Source organism: Monodelphis domestica, chromosome 6 (genome assembly GCF_027887165.1).
Source record: "Monodelphis domestica isolate mMonDom1 chromosome 6, mMonDom1.pri, whole genome shotgun sequence".
Classification (NCBI taxonomy): domain Eukaryota; kingdom Metazoa; phylum Chordata; class Mammalia; order Didelphimorphia; family Didelphidae; genus Monodelphis; species Monodelphis domestica.
In genome coordinates, this window is record NC_077232.1 from 184,306,832 (window position 1) to 184,325,027 (window position 18,196).

At 34.7% G+C, this 18,196-nt stretch overlaps 1 protein-coding gene across 3 annotated transcripts in view; it reads right to left on the reverse strand.

Moving 5' to 3' along the window:
- Positions 1-17,786, reverse strand: part of IQCM (IQ motif containing M) — a 524,263-nt gene extending 506,477 nt beyond the window's left edge. For all 3 annotated transcript variants that reach the window (XM_056802759.1, XM_007496247.2, XM_056802758.1), the window contains exon 1: positions 17,734-17,786. The gene's annotated coding sequence lies outside the window, so the exon portion shown is untranslated. The remainder of the gene's footprint in view (positions 1-17,733) is intronic.
- Positions 17,787-18,196: the final 410 nt, after the last annotated feature.

An 18,196-nucleotide genomic window follows, 5' to 3' on the forward strand; every position in this document is an offset into this window, starting at 1 on the left:
GTCAAAGGAGACCAAGAGGTCAGATATGTAGAAAGAAATCCAAAATGAAAATTCACATCTAAATGATGTAAAACTCTGGGAGGATAGCTTCAGATGATCTAAGGGTAAAATGGAAGTTTCTTACAGATAGAAAGATCTATTTTAAGCCTTATCTGTAATCAAGGAAATATATTAGCAAAATACCTTATATAACAAGAACAAAATATATTAAGTATATGGACATGAATTGTCAAAATAAGAAAGACCTAAATAAAGACAATTTCAAAATGATTTTTATCAGAAATCTAAAAAGGTCCAGATACATATAGCAATATTCCTCTGCTCATGAGTAGAGTGAGAAAACATAAAAATGACAATACTGAAGAAATTAATTAGCAATCAAAATACCAGAGACTATCTTTTATAATTAAATAACATCATAATACAATTTATGTAGAAAAGTCGATGGATAAAAAAGAGAAGAACTTATCTTTCCACATTTCAAAATGGCCAATTGGAGAAGAGAAGTTCTAAAGTCAACTATTTTAAACAATTTTTAAAAATACAATAAAGGTGAAATCAATTGAAAGACTGAGTTGAGGACCAAACTGGTCTTTCCAAAACAAAGGCAAATACATGTAAACAAAGGCATGCTCCTAATTTTTAAGAGGGAGGAAACACTTGCCTTCCTTAATGTATGGAGATTTTCATATATGCTGTTTTCTATATGCTGTGAATTTTTTAAATTATGCTATTATATAGCTGAATTACTACATAACAATTATTATTTGAAGAGACCAATATGGGAAAGGGGTAGAAAAAAGGTCACTGGGGCAGAATAGGGGACCCAGAAATACCAAAGCATACAATAGATTAGTGTTTGATAAACCCATGTCAAAATTCAAAATAAACTGTTTAGGAAACTAAAAATGGCTAAAATGGGTTTGAATTTATATCATACACTCTCACAAACCCTCACTGGATTAATGAATAAAATACTTTAAATCATAAAAATGTGGAGAAATAAAAACATATGCTGTCTCAGATATTAAGATGAATATTTTATCAAAAGAAAGTGATTCTTGGAGACAAAAACCAATGAGTTTAATTATATGAAAACAAAGAATTCCATGTAACAAGAATTCATAATTAAATAATTAGATTAATTCCTAAAATTAAAAGAGAAAAAACAGATTGAAAAAAACATTTCTGGTAAATAATGCCAGACAAAGACTTAATAGCCAGAATCTATAAAGAACTGACATATTCCATAAGAGTAAAACATCCTCCATGAGTCAATAGCAGACTAGTTATGAAGTAAGAACTACATGAAACTGCCTCCTAATTTATGATCCTCCCTTCAGCCTCTCCTCTCCTTAATATATCTTCCTCACAGTGACAAAAGTGAGTTTTCTAAAGCACAAATCTGACTATGTCTAATTAAGAACCTTCAAAGGCTACCTTTGGCCTCATACAAAATACTCTGGTTGTTATTTAAAAGTCTTTATAATATGAATCGAGAAGATGCTTTAGCATGACTTCAGGTTACTTTCCTTCATGCAGTCCACATCCTGCCATAATGAGCTATTTGCTTTTCCCTGCATTCAGCATCTCATCCTAATGCCCCTGTACTTCTAGTAATACCTTCTCCATTCTTTTTAGCAATGTAATTTGGTCCTATATGAATAAATAGGAATCATAAAGCTTAAATAATCTCAGAAAGTTCATCATGTTCCAGATATTGAACTATGAAGACAGCAGACTTCTTCATTGCTTATATCAGGTCAATATATGGTTCTTTCAGTACCCCGAAATTTGAGTCATCCATTGCCACAAGTCATCTCTTCTTCCTCTGGCCAGTACTAAATGATGATTCTCCTGACTACACCTCTAATTCTACATCATCTAGCTAGAAAAGACAAGAAGCTATTTCCTTCACAGTGTCTATCTCTCTCCCTTCCATAAGAAGAACTTCAAACCTGCAATTTAATACTAAAAGTCTGATGGTTCATCTTCTTGTCCTTATCTGAGTCCCAATATCTACCCTCCAAGTTCCTGACAGATCCAAGTTTTACTCCGCCTCTTCCTACTCATTTTTGTTTTTTCCTTCTTTGAAGTACTTCATCCATTCTTTCATGGAAAGCTTTGCATTGCCTGAGAATCTGGAAAATACAAAAGCATTCCTCCAAAATTTTTCTTGGTTCCTATAGGAATAAGACTAACCAAAATCTCATTCATACTTAGCTGTTTCTTATCACTGGCAGAAACACAAACACAGGATACCATCTAGAGTTCAATGGCAGCTTCTCCTGCCCTTATACAACTGCTTTAAAAAAAGTTAATCTTTAGAGACTTGTGTTGGAAATCAAGTAGCAACTACTCTGTGGTTAAGAGAAAAAGATTCAGTCATTTGGAATAGTGACTGATGGATGATTAGCCCCCATGCTATATTATAAGAGAGTATTCAAGATATCTCCTGATGTTGAAGTTGTGGGAAGCAGATCCTCAAGCCATCTATGTCATCAATATAGTGTGAACAGCCTGAGATGTGTTATTTTATTGTGCATGGAGGTGAAATATAGAACATACAGTGAAGACTGAGCCTAAACTAAATCATTAACATTCCATGACCAACATATTATTATATCTGAACCCAGATGGACTATTCATTTGTTTTTACTCATTAAAAGTGCCTGGAATGTGGGACAAAAAGAATACATTTTGTAACAAAGATTTAGGAAGGAGATTGTGTTTATGAACTAGTTCCTTCCCACTTCATTTTCAGTTTTAGCCTCAAGGCCAAAACATAGATGCACAGGCAGATATATATGACTTTTGATAAGGTTGCCAGCAAATGTCAATTGTCTGCCAGTATGCATGTATTTTTCTTAAGTAGCACTGTATGTTTGCTCATACAAAAATCACTGTTTCTAGCCTAGTAGAGCTATGAACAAAAGGAAATAAATGTGCTAATCACGAACCCAGAAGAGCTGAAACAAGAGGATAGTAGAACTTTTCCAGGTTTAGTCTCAGTTGAACAAGGCTGCACAACAATCACAATAATTGGAATAATCAATCATCTTTTTTTCCAATACTAAGTTTTTACAGGAATCCACTGGAGTTTACCTTCCCAAATTTAAGAAGATGAACATCCAATTTAAAGAATTCAGGGAGCATGAGCTTAATTCACTAGAAAAGATGAAAGGAAATGCATATGCGAGTGCTGAAAATTTCAACAAGAAACAGACAAGTTTTGGACTGAAAAGTCAGTAATTAAAGTGATGGCATTATTGAACCCACATAAGAATAAGTTAAAAGATACAAGGATGTACCCTACTAATTAGAGACAAGTTAGATGAAGTTTCTGAAGTAAAAGTCTTCAGAGTCCTAGAACAATGGTTAAAAGCCAAATATTGAAAATGACAGCAGTATGTCATAGCCTCATTAGCAATATCCTCTAACCACCTAAGCTAACCTTGCTGTCTAGAATTCTACATACTACAAAGTAATAAAATGTATACTTTTTTCACCCAGCATTAATTTAACAAACAGAATCTACTTGCTAGATTTATAAATCTGCAAGGAATGAGGTCTAGCAATTTAATTAAGCTTAGTAAATCAGTCAACCAAATTTTAAAGATCCAAACCTTTTAAATGTATTGCATTAATATTAGCATAAAGAAATCTATAATGACTATATTCCTTATTCCACCATAGAATGTAATAGTGGCAACTTCATCAGAAAATGGCAGTGATTATTTTTGACACCGTGAAAATTTTGTCAATTAAAGAACAAGAAAAAAAATTTTCTGAGTATGTACAAATAATTTCAATTAAAAATTTGAATGATAATTGTTTGTGATGTGATTTATTTGGCAGAATTATTTCAAGGAACTTGATTTACTTGGTTCAATGTTTCTTGGATTTTCTTTTTTCCTTGCAAAACCTTGATATGTTTATCAGGACTTCCATTCCAAATCCTGAACTTATAGTCTTAGACAGGTATCAAAGGCAACGAGTGGTTAAATAATTTGATAAAGGTTATCTAGTTGGGATATGTCAGAAGCAGGTTTTAGATACCAAGTCCACCTAAAGTGACTTACTCTCTTTTCCTATCTGACACTCAATCTCCCATCTTCCTACTCAGTTCTTAAGATGAATTCTTTTCTCACTTCCACCTCTTAGGAAAACGTTGTTTTCTTCAAAACTCAGGCTAAGTCAGAGAAGGGGACCAACATATTCTCCAAAGATTCCATGGATAGATTTCATGGGCTTCATGAACAAGGATATTAAAAAAATTCATCTTCATTTTCACTAACTGCTGGCTGGAATTTAGTATTTCTTTCAAATATGAATGTAGGCAACATATTGGTGTATTATTAGCAGTATCTATTGACTTTACTAGCAAAGTCATAGATATTTTTCATAATCACATTAGTTATTGCAAATATATAAAAATATTCCTTATAATCAAAACTATCAATAATCATATAAAAATGTTCTAAATCCCTCCTGATTAGAGAAATACAAATCAAAATAAAACAACTATGAGGTAGTGCCTTACACTTAACTGAATAGCCAATATGACAGTAAAGGAAAATATTAGATATTGGAGTGGATGTGACAAAATTAGAACACTGTATTGCTTTTGGAGTTGTGAATTGATCCAACTATTCTGGAAGGCAACTTACAAATTTGCAAAAATGCCCAAAGGATTTAAAAGAATACATACCCTTTGATCCAGCAATATCACTAATAGGTCTGTATCCCAAAGAGATTTCAAAAAATGGGAAAGTATCTGTTTGTACAAAAATATTTTGTAGCTGCATTTTTTGTGATGGTAAAAATTGGAAAATGAGGGAATGCCCTTCAATTGGGAAATGGATGAACAAAATAGGGTATATGATGTTAATGAAATACTATTGTGACATAAGAAATAATAAACTGATGGATTTCTATAGGAATTGGAGAGACTTACATGAACAGATGCAGAGTGAAATAAGCAGAACCAGGAGAACATGATACACAGTAACTGAAACATTGTGGGATGATCAAATATAATTTACTTTGCTACTAAAAGCAATACTGTGATCCAGGACAACTCCGAGGGACTTATGAGAAAGAATGCTATCCACATCTAGAGAAAAAACAGTGGGAATAGAAATCCAAAAGAAAATCTATGGTTTATCAATTGTTTATATGGGTATATGATTTGGAGTTTGAGTTTTTAAAGATTACTCTATTACAAAAATGAATAATAAGGAAATTGATTTTGAGTGATTATATGTGTGTATGTATGTGTGTATATATATATTATATATATAACCCAGTGAAATTCCTTGTCAACTCCAGGAGGGGGAAGGGAAGAGGTGAGGGAGACAACATGAAATCATATAACCATGGGAAAGTATTTTAAATAAAATTCAAAATTTTTAAAATAAACAAAATATTTCTTATGCTCACCACTACTTCAAAATTACTCACCTTATATCCATCACTAGATCATAATTGAACAGAACTAAAAATAGTTCAATGTAACTAGCTCCATGTTTTTGTTTACCATGTACATGTTAAAATATTATTTTATAAGTCTTTACTGAAAACTTCAATCTATTGACATTTTAGAAATATTTTAAAGGTTTTTTTTTAATATTGATTTGTTTTGGTCTTTTGTCAAACAAAATTTTAGCTTGAAAGAAAAAACTTCACATTCTTTGAACAGATGGAGTTCATGATCACATGATCACATTGGTGACACACCTGGATTTACTGCCTTCATGAAAAAGAATGACTCTCAAATCATTATCTTTCATTGCTTTTGACAAAGACATGTACAGTAATAAAGACTTCCAACAACTCAGAAATAATTTTGGTCAGCAATCACAAAAAGTAATCAATTGATCAAAAGCAAGACTGTGAATTATTTGCATTTTAAAAATATTTTTGACAAGAAAAGCTAGAGCAAAATGTAAGTGCTCGCTACACAGAGAAAGAAGTTCACTAATTTTTAAGAAGACAAGTTTCCTATGGGAAGAAGACCAACAAATATTTCATATACTTGGCACTTGTAGAAATACAGAGTACTTTCTCTAGTTCATTGAAAAGACTTTTTCTTCCACAAATAACAAAAAATGTTAGATAGATAGTTTAAAATATCTTCTAGCATTTTTCAAATTAAGAACAAAAGTTTCAAATTTTTACTGAAAAAGAAAACTCACTCTTGGACCACTTTAAAGAACCATCTATTGGTTGTATTATCTGGAAGATATTTTTAGCTATATGTATATTTATGCATATATAATATTTCACTTCACTTCAATCACTAGTGATTCTAAAATCATTAATATGGATTCATCTTAGAAATAATTTTTCTCAAAGCTGCCAATTTGGAAGAGGAAAGTAAAGGCTGTCATGCTTGCAAACTTTAAAATGCTGAAGAAAATACTTCACCAAAATGAAGTTGAGATAAAAAAATTCTGAAAGGATAAATATGCCAAGACTTCAAAAGACTCCAGGATTATTTCACAATATATTTCTATCTTAATGATATTAACCAAAATCTTTTTTCTTTCTGAATATGTTGACCTAGCCAATAATGAACTCATTGATTTTAGAGTAAGAAACGTACTAGAATTGGGATTCAATACTCAACAAGTCACAGGGAACTCTTTGGTTCCTTAAGGAGAAGACTGTTTTCAACTTGTAACATAATCTATGCAAGTTTTAATTCCATTTGCAATAACAACACCACCAAACAAAAAAAAATAAAATTATTTGGATATATACTATGACAGGTATTATGTTTTTAAAGATAACCTTACAGTAAGTCAATTAGCATTTTTAAGGGTCAACTATGTGTCAGGCACTGTGCCAAGCAATGGGAATACTAAGAAAGGGAGGGAAAGTCGAGGGAGATCACAAATAAAAAATCACATTCAAATTATATGTGAATGTACAGATATATAATTTGTACATGGTTTTTATATGTATGTATGTATGTATATATGATGTATTGAGAGGTGATTGTTGTTGTTCATCCTTCATTTTTTTCTAAGAGGACCAATTGCATCATGGGGTTAATGTCTTGATTTGTTCATGAATTGCATTGAAGTGACACAGAGTTGCACAAAGTCAGCAGCCTCAAATCTCAGAGGAAAGGCACCAAAATTAAAAAGAATTAGGAATGGCCTCAATCTAGTACTTTCCTCAAAAAAAAATTTGTGTGTGTTTACTTTGTATATATTTTAGCTCCTCTATTTGTACATGTTATGTCCTGCCAAAAAAAAAAAAGTATAAAATCCTTGAGGGCAGAGATCCTTTTATTTTTGCCTCTTTATCACCAGTACCTAATATCATTCCTGAAACATGGTATGCACTTAAAAATGCTTTGCTTGTTGGTTGATTAATGAGTTGATTTCTGTTTTCAAGACTGGTCCTCTCTCCATTACCTCCATTACAATAAGTTTCTTAAAATTACTTCCTTTTCCTATCTGACTTTCATTGATTGCAATAGTCTGCTTTTTGAACAAGAAAATATTTTTGAGCGTTTTATAGCTAAAGTTACATTCTTGGATGACTAGAACTCTGAAAATCTCTCTACACATGAGAAGCACAATCCTCTTTTAGACACTTTTATTTTACACCAAAGGGGCAATGAAACAAAGAGCCTACAAAGGAATAAGAAATAAAAATTCCAGATTCCCACGTGCTTTCTTAAAAACAGTCATTTTTGCATCCTGTCCACATTTTAAACAGTGAGTCAGGTCTGCTAAATCTTCAACTCAGCACTGAGTTTAAATACCAGTAGGAAAAAAATACAGGTCAAACTCAGAGATAGTTGGGCTTTTTTTTTTCTTCTACGACATAAAAATCGTGTGTATACTATTGACATTATGAACAGGCTAACCAGAGGCAAAGCTGATGCAAATGGAATGCCAAGCAAAATGTAGTTTTACTGCCAAAGGCTTTCCCCAAGAGGTGAATAACATTTTCCATAAGTCTATGGAAATTACAGAATTAGTTGGGTAATGAAATACTCTTAGCCACTTTCTTATGTATGATTCAACACTTCAGTTCTCTGCTGAATAGTAGGGGTTACATTCATTATAGGAGAGGGGAGCTCATGCTTATTCAGAGAAAAGATTAACACGGTCTAAAATACAATATTTTCATTCTCAGGAGAATACTTTTCTCCATGAAAACATGAAAGTTGCTTAAAACAACCCAGTTGTTTTAACTGACTTCTGATCCAGCAAGACTGTTGATAAAATTACACTGTAATTCTGCACTTTTCAATTAAATGCTAAATTTCTCAGGCACCCTGCTGATAATTGCATAGTCTTATAATTAAAACAGCCACACTATAATTTTTCTTAAGTTACACACTTGAGCCAAATCACAGCTTTGCTAGCCATGCAAAGGAAGTACATTGAGAAATGGAGTCTGCCATCACTGTTGCCGAGAACCATCTTGGGAGAGGAGAGTTCCAAGGCAACTGATTATCAAGAGCTTCTTCAGAGGTCCCATGCTTTCTTTGTCTCTGATTTGCCCTCTCCTTGCACTCCTCCAAATCCTTATGCAGTGAACTTGTAGCCTGTTGGAGTTTTTCCTTGAAAGTTCTATTTAGCATTCAGGGCTCTTCTTAATCTAACACCTCTTCCCTGTCCAGTTTTCTCCTATCTTATTCCTCAAGTGGGTACCATTTAGTAACACTGGCCTCTTGGCTCTTCCAAAAGAGCACACACTCTCTCTCAGGGTTCCAGTCATTCTCTCTGAATATCCTCCCATTTAGAAGGCTGTCCCTTCTTCCACTCTGACTACTGACCTTGCTGTCTTCCTTTAAATGCCCACTAAAAGTCAATCTTCTATAGGAAGCTTTCCCTATCCCCTCTTAATTCCAGTGCCTTTCCCTTTCTTAATTATTTTCTATCTGTCCTGTAGATAGGTTGCTTGGTAGATATGTATTTGTAAGTTGTCTCCTCTATTAGATTGTAGGCTCTTTGAGGGCAAGGACTGACTTATGCCTCTTTTGTATCCTGAAAACTTAACACAGTAAAAATGTTATACATGGTTATCTGAAAACTTTGTATCCTGAAAACTTAGCACTTAATAAGTGTTTAAGGAGTGATTGACTATGTCCTTTTACCCCCAAGAGATTAGAAAGGTAAACAGTCTCCACAAGAGAAGTTAGGAGAAACCCATGAAGAACAATGGAGAAACAATGGTGAAGGCAAATTTGAAAAGGAAAACTCCTGAGTTCACAGGATGATAGGGACATAAGAGCCCATCCAGTCCAGTACCCAGTGACACACAAATAAGGTTCAGAATTTCTCCAAAGCCAATGTTGTCTTCACTGTACCATCTTCACAAATATTAAGAGCAGTTTTGAGGATTTTCTTGTACTTTCTCGCCATGATGCTAACCACATGCCTTGATTTCTAGGCTGGGCACAAGTGACATTGGACATTTAACTTAAGTTTCACATTCATAGTTTATGAGATCAGCAACGATCTCTTGTAGGAATTACAGCCTAATTAAGAAGTGTTAAGACAGTGTTACACTACTTACTGGCTTATACAGATGGCAGGTACTTACCTACCTTCTGGTTGGTATAAACTAATATAAGTTTATGAGTTTTTCATGGGTCTGCATCGGCTATCTTTTCAAAACGAACTCTGTGAGGTTTTTTCTCTTTATTTGTATTCTTAGAACTTAACACAATCCCTGGCATATACTAAGTGCTTAATAAGTGTTTGTTGACTGATTAAGTAATCCTGATGCAAACATGTTTTGTTTCACATAGAGTCTTAAATCTTTTGAGTCATGCTCACCTCTGATCCTATTCTTCCCAAAAGAGCCAAGACAGAAAGAAGAAATTGTGTCTGTTTCCTCAACTGCAAAATGAGTTGGTTGAATAAATGACCTCTGGGGTCCCTTCCAGTACTGATCTATGATCTATGATCCTATGTTGTCATTCATTTCTTAGTAGCACTTTAAATAGCGCCGTCCTCACTCTTTCCCAAGCTTCCTGAACTGAGAGCAAAAGACCTGCCTATGTGTCATTAGGTAACTCATTTCCCTCCTTTGGACCTCAATTTCTTCTTCTAGAAAAAAGAAATTATTATTCCCACACATACAAAAAAAAAGTGCTCAAAAGATATGAAAAGACAATTCTCAAATTTAAAAAAGTATAAACTATCAACAAAAATGTGACAGATGCTCCAAATCATTAAAAAGAGAAATGCAATTTCTCTCTTAAATGACTGATGTTTCATCTCACAACCATTAAATTGGAAAGTTTTACAAGATATTAATGGAAATTGTTGGAGAGTAAGTAGAAGGACAGAGACACTAAATCCCTGTAAGTAGAACTGTGAATTGATCCAACAATTCTAAAAAACAATTTGGAGTACCAACCACCTAAAAAGTGATGAAATCACACATTCCCTTTAACCTATGGATTCTACTATAGGCATTTCACTCAAAGAGGTCAAAGACAGGAAAAGAACCCATATGTACAAAACTATTTTAGTCGAATATTTTATTGGAACAAAGAAACATGACAAAGTAGATACCCACGAATTACAGAATAGCAGAACAAATTCTGGTATATGCACTGGAATATTATTTTGCTATGGGAGATTTCATAAACTAATGCAGAATGATACGAGCAAGACTCAGAAAACAATTTATATGGTGACCACAAAAATGTAAAGGAAAGTAATTTTGAAAGATTTCAGAACCCTGATCATCTAAGTGGCCAGTCATGGCTTCAGAAGGCTAATGATGAAGCCCTGACTTTCTTCTTAAGATACAGAGTGAGAAACACACATTTTCAGACATAGCCATTGTGCTATTTGTTTTGCTTGACCACATTTATTTGTTACAATGGAAAACTTGTTTGGGGCAAGAGATGAGTTACTGGATAGTGATGAGATGCAAAAGAAAAAAAAGAAAAAGGAATGAGCATCAAAAATATTAAAATACATGGAAGAAAGATAAAAAGTTCAGAAGTCAAAATGAACAAATAGAAATGTTGTTACTCTTATTAAATTTAACATACATGTTAGAAAAAACTATAAAACAGGAGCTCACAGTCATGTAAAATTCTTTGTATAATGAATTCTTTGTTAAATATTGCTAAATTTATAACAAATATATATATATATATTTTTAAATAAAGAGTTGAACTAGATGACCCACTGTCCATTTTAATGCTAAAATCTATGAGTCCTAAGACTTGGGATTTTGCCTTTGCTTTGTGACCATTAACAAGATTTTTTTTCATTCTCTGGACTATGGTAGTCTCTAAAACAGAGTGGGAGAAAGTAGAATTTGACAAGATGATGTTTCATGTCCCTACCTGTAATAAAATTCTATGGCTCTATCACCCATTGGTGTTGCTTTTTACTGCTCCACAAGATGAACATAAGATTATGGTTTTTTTGCAAAATTTGTTTAAATGGCCAAGAGAGAGTTCTGCTCTTGTTTTCAGTGATGTGCAGGAAATTTCCAGTGAGGAAACCCTGTACCCATGTAGAACTCCAGAGGTGCATATGATTGGTTGCTATATGATACATCTCATTAGCAGAATGCTACAAAAGCACAAACAAGGTCCTTACAAAGGATTTTACCTAGGATCTGCATTTAAAGGCAGATTCCCTTTCCTAGAAATTTTTTTAAACTATCTAATAGACCTTGGCACAGCTCTCCAATAAAAATGCACGATTATTTTTCTACCATGTGTACTGCAATGTCTCAGTGGTAAATGGTTTTGTGAGGGTGAACATCCATTCCATTGGCCAAGATCTCGATTCTTCTACAATTTAGATATCCTTTTAGAGTGGTTGGTTATGGCCTAAAAACTCATCCCCCAAAAGCCAACCTAGTGAGGAGTGAGCTTCTCAAGATTCATTTAAACTGTTTCTCACACAGCAAACAAAGTTAATCCAAGACCCTAATCCAAGATCAACTCTCCTCTCAGTCTTTCTCCATTGGTAGAATTTGTCACAGATGCCATTAGAATGGTGTAGCTTTGAGGTACCCAAGTAAGCCCCAGGTGATAAATCATTAACAGGAGAATCATGGCAAACATATTGATGTGGCCAAAATCTGTAACTTGGTGCTCTACCTGGATATGATCTCTATTAAATTTATCAGTCATTACCTCTTCCTTTCTGACTCCCAACAAAATCCCAACAAGAAATAAAAATCTCATCAACAGATTAGAATATAAGCAATGTTATTAAATTAATCAACATCAAGACTGATAGACTCCTTTTAAAAGGAAATACAAAATGACCCAAATGAGCATATAATTGGTAACATTCCAAGCAATATGAGAAAATAAGGAAACTAGGATATCATAAGGGAAATGTTATTTTATAGGAAGACCCTATACCTATGTATAATGATAAACTTGGAAGTAAGGATTAAGATGTTCTTGTTCATGTTTAGAAGAAAATTAACAAAGCTGAGTCAAGAAAGGACAATTGACTTTTGGATTCATTTCACAAGTCAGAGTATGGTGTACTATTCCTCTGCAAGAACTGTAAAGTGCTATTAACTTTTTTTCACATGCAATAAAATTCCCGCTTCCCTTCCTGGAAATGAAATGGCCATGTGACAGAAGGGTTGCCAGAGGAGTCGTTGACGAAGAAAATTGGGACCTTGACTCAAATACTCCTGGAAGTAGACACCCATTTTGTTAGAGGTGTTTTTCCTGTTTTGTGCCACCTCATATTTATTTGTTGATTGGTTGGAGAGAGGTGTTTTTCAACTTGGGCTAGCAATATAATTTCTTCAAGCCAATTCAGTTCAGTAAATAATTATTAAGAGTTTATGGTCAGGGCAACTAGGTGGTTCAGTGGATCAAGAGCCAGGCCTAAAGACTTGAGGTCCTGGGTTCAAATTTGACCTCAGATACTTCCTATGTGACCCTGTGCAAGTTATTGACCCCCTAATTGCCTATCCCTTACTGTTTTCTGCTTTGGAATCAATGCTTGGTATCGATTCTAAAAGGGAAGATAAGGTTGTTGTTGTTGTTTTTAAGAGCTTAGACTATGTCAAGCACTATGCTAAGTGTTAGAAATCCAAAGATATAAGTAAAATAATTCCTGACTTCAAAAAATATCTAATTTATTAGGGAACCCATTGTTATAGAAGCAGCCTCAGGGGACAAATTAGAGGCTCAGGCCAGGGTTCTACAAGTTTCTACAGTAAACTGCAATCTCAAATTTCTAGATCTTTTGATAACAAACCTTAAAATCTTAAGATCTAGACTAGCCAAGACCTTTCCTCCTCTGCCCCTAGTTAGTACCCTTAAGAACCTGGCCTCAAATTAACATTTATTTATAATGAAATTCATCAATTCAGGAAAAAATTTTCCAAAGATAACCTTTTAACTAATTTGGATGAAGTGGGAGAAAGGGGAGGATTTTTGTTGTAATTGTTGTTTCAAAAAGAATTTGGTGAAAGTTCTTTTTTAAGTGGTCAGTAGCTTCAGCTCCAGCCCTGAATGACTTGGGACTATGATGTGATACAATGAAATAGAGGGTGAATTTCAAGACTTTGGATTCGAGACTTTGCCACTTACAGTGGGACCATCTTAGACAAGTTGTACATATCTTGGGCCTTGTAATTCAATCACAAGACAGGTCCATAACTGAAGGAAGAATTTGAATTATATTTGGAAAGCACTCTAATGTTTTAGATGATCCCAAGCTGCTCACTGCCTCAGAATCCAAGAATTTTAGTATCTCCCCAGAAGCATATGAGTGAAAGTCATGGAATTCCACAATCTGAAGAATCAAAACTGCAAGTGACCCAAAGGGCCATCAAGAACAGATGGTGGATCTTAATAGACCTCAGCATATCACCAGTCCTCATTTGCATACAAATACTGGCTTGAAAGATATCATGCCACTGGTATGAAGGGAAAGAGAAGTAGACAAGTCTTTGGGGGAGAACGATGGTGGGAAACTAAATGCTCTGTGCTGGCACCTAAGAAATGCTAAGAACTAGAGGAAGACCTCCAGCATGCTGATTCAGTTCTTTATGAATTATTTATGGGAAGATATAGATAAGAACCCTAAAGGATATGAAAGACTGGTTGGGTTATAGCCTGCACTATTAGAGGGACAACCTTCATCAGGAAGATTGATGAGCCATTAAAATATCTACAGATGAAGGGAAGATTGATGAGCCATTAAAATATCTACAGATGAAGGATCTGAGGCTCAGAAAATAAAATAATTTGTCCAAGGCCACACAACTAGGAATTATCAAGATCAGAATTTGAATACAAGTCCTTTGATTATGGATGAATTGGGTTTTTCCAATATAGCACACTTTTGTTTTCTTTATGTAATTTAATTCATTTAGAGGCAGGAAGATAGAACAGTAGATAGAGCACTGGGCCTGACATTAGAAAGACCAGGGTTCAAATCTAGACTCAGTCCCTCACCAGCTGTGTGACTGTGAATAAGTCTCTTAATTTCTCCTTGCCTCAGTTTCCTCTATAAAGTGGAAATGATAGTATCTACCTCCCAAGGTTATTGTGAGGATCAAAGGAGCTAATATTTGTAAAAGAGGTTAGCACGGAATCTGATATATGATAAGTACTCTATAAATGTTTATTCCCTCTTTCTCAGCCTTCTCATTTATAATAGGATGTATGTGGTAAGGAGGAGTCTAGTGGATAGCCTGAACTCCAGAGAAAGAAAGTTAGATGGTGCCTTTTCCTTGCTCTCCTCCTTATCATCACCTAGTAGTCAACCTCCTAGAGTTCATTCTTTTCTTCACACTTAGCAGGTAGGCTGGTCCTCAGGTAACAGATATATTCTCTTGCCAGGGACATTTTCAAAACTTTTCCAGCCTGGCACTACAGAACCTGTGTGAGTTTGTGCTTTGGGACAAAGCCTTTGAGAACCTACAGTCACCTCGACACCAGAATAATCCACCACAGCCTCTGACTAGTTCCCTTTTGAGTTATCTTCCTCAGATGGACTAGACTAGAATCACTAATTCCTCCACATTGGAAAACTGGACCCCTAGGCTGCCTCAGCCCAGATGAGCTAGACCAACAAATCTAGCAACGTTAGTGACATGGTAATTGTTGAATATTGCAAGACCTAAAAAGCAAATAAACATGTCTATACTCTCTGACCCTTAAAGGCGATCTTGCTCAAGTGTTGTAATGACTAAAATATCCTACCCTTGGAAAATGGATGGACAAGAAAAGCCAATGCAAATAGCCTGACCTTTTATGATTGTTATCTTACAACTTTGCCATCTAGCTTTACTATAAATGTTAGCAAGAAGCTTGACAATTAGAAATTGAATTCTCTCATCAATCAATCAACAATTTATTTATGGGAAAGGCACTATGCTTGCTGCTTAAGGTAAGATGGGGTGGGACAGCATCTAGCATTTCATTGGCATGGGAAAGTTTCAGTGAAGAAACTCCCTTTACCAATGCAGAATCTGCCCTGCAACTTTTAGTCTTAGCTGACTGGGACAGGCGTGAAATGATTTGCCTCATTTCATGGGAAACAAACAGGAACTTGAAACTTCAATATCATCCTGACTTTCAGGTCAGCTCATCATCTACTGCTGCCTCTTGGGCAAGGAGGACAAACTAAAAATTTAGACTTACAACCAAGAAAAACATTTTTTCTCTCCAGATGAATTGATATGCTTCCCTCTTTCAAAGGATGAAGTCTATGTAATTCAGTGTGCTTTCTTTTTTTTCCAATTTCAGTGCTCAAGAATAGTAATTAAACTCCTACTAAGTATCTGGTAACATATGAGGCAAAGTCGTAGGGAAAAAAGCATCCTTGATTTGAAAATCTAAGCTCTCTGAGAGCAGGAACTGTTTTCCTTTGTTTTTAGATTTTTGTATTCCCAATGGCATATAAGTTCTTTTTTTTTTAAACCCTTGCCTTTCTGACTCATAAATAATACTAAGTATCAGACCCAAAGCAAGAGTGGTAAGGGCTATGCAATTGGGATTAAGTGATATGCCCAGGGTCATACAGTGAGAAAGTGTCTAAAGCTACATCTACCCTAGAACCTCCTGTCTCCAGACCTGGCTCTCTATTTACTGAGCCACTGAGCTGACCAATAAGTTCCTTAAAAATGTTTATTGTAGAACTGTGGGAGTATAAACACAGAAGAAAAACATATAATTGATCACATGGTTCGATGGATATATGATTAAGATTCTGGTTTTAAAAGATCACTCTATTGCAAATATGAATAATATAGAAATAGGTTTTGAGCAATTATATATATATAACCCAGTGAAATTGCTTGTCAGCTCCAGGAGTGGGGAGAGAAGAAGGGTGGGAAAGATTACAAATCATGGAACCATGGAACAAATATTCAAAATTAATTAATTAATTTTTAGAAGATGTTTATTGCCCAGATCATATTACCTAACATCTCTGAAAGGGGAGGGAAAAGAGGGAAGAAGACAATTTGGATCTTATAATTTCAAAAAACATATGTTGAAAATTATTATCGCATGTAATCAGGAAAATAAAATCTTTGAATAAAATTTTATTGATTGACATAATGGATTTGGAACCAGTAGACATGATTCAAATATAGGTTTGTTGTCTACTATCTGAGTGAACTTGTGATCTTAGAGCAATAAAGAAATTTATCCAGGATTCAGCTTCCTTGTCTATGAAATAAAGAGAATGAATTATATGGCCTATGAGGTTCTTTCCAGCTCTGGATCTATGATCATATTTATTTCCACTATTCCTTTTAGATGGATTCAATTCTGTTTTAATCCTCAGATATCTTATTTTACCTTAACTTTAATTTTATAAGCTGCCTCAAGTCCTTTTGGAAAATAAATGAGATGTAAACTCTAAACAAATAAACCAATAAATGATTAATTTAAATGGTTTTCTAGTTGTAGACATCCCCATGGTTACAGTCTACTTGAAACAGCATAAATCACTCCAGAATGAGAATCTTAGAATGTCTGTGGCACCATCTTGTCAGCTACAGTCCAAGGTTACTGTCTCATAAGTTCAGTGAAGATAGGGGGGGCCCTCTTATTCAGATAAACCAATCCTTTAATAATCTTCATTCCTATTTGGAAAAGCCAGGATCCTCTGAAGTGAAAAGTGAAAATACTCAAGAGTTTTTGTTCCTAGTCTGGCAAAATTATTGTAAGAAATCAATACTAACACCTAGGGATTTGAAGATTTCAAAATAACATCAGTGTGAAAACCATAATATCCTTATAGGAAACAAACTTTTCTACTACAGAAGGCAATAAATCACATTCAAGTATTATATCATTGCCAAATAGATTGAAATGCAAAATTTCACCAAATGTTGACCATATCAATTCTGGCCTGATCAATTCCAGCCTAGCCCTAATCCTATCAATTCAATGTTCCATGATTTCATCAGTATGGATTTTCCCACCTCTGAAAAAGGTGGTGCCCCTCTACATCTCAGGAGAGTCATCATTAATGAATTTCTATGGCCAAAAACATGCATTATATTGTCACCATCCCACTAACAAGTAGGTCCTCAAACCCCAGACACAGAACCTATTGACCAGATCACAGACCATCCCAAAGCTTGTTCTCTACTGGCATAGTTTTTAAGCGCCCAGGGTCATCACTACACCATGAGATGACAACAGATTAAGATCTTAGTAGAGGTACAAATTTATACTTGTTGGAAAATACAAAACTAAAAGCAGTGAGCAGAAACTGAATGACTTACTGGTGTTAGGTCAAGCTGAATGAGGTCAGCAGCTGAGTAACTAAAGAGTCAGGCCTCCCTGCTAATTATATCATGCAGAGATTGTGACCTCTTTATGATGCAGATCTTGTGGCAGCTCCTGCCTCTCCCTGTGAACCTGCCTCATCATGACTGGGAATATTAACCTGAAAGCTTCTAGCTAACACTAAGCATCTTCATTGGAAGATCAAGAAGGATGAATTGTGTAACGGTGAACATATTGAGGTGGGGAGCAGTCTGGATGCTATCTTCAGATTTGATTGTCTCTCCTGGCTCTTTGAGATTTGGTTTCATTAATTAAGCCTTCCTTCTGGACTCCTTAGCTCATTTAGTTATTTCAGTCACCTCACAGGTGGAGGTAATATTCTTAATCATAATAAACCAGGTCACAAGAGTGCTTGTGTCTTTCATAAATGGGTTTGCAGACAAAATAAATGGAAGGACA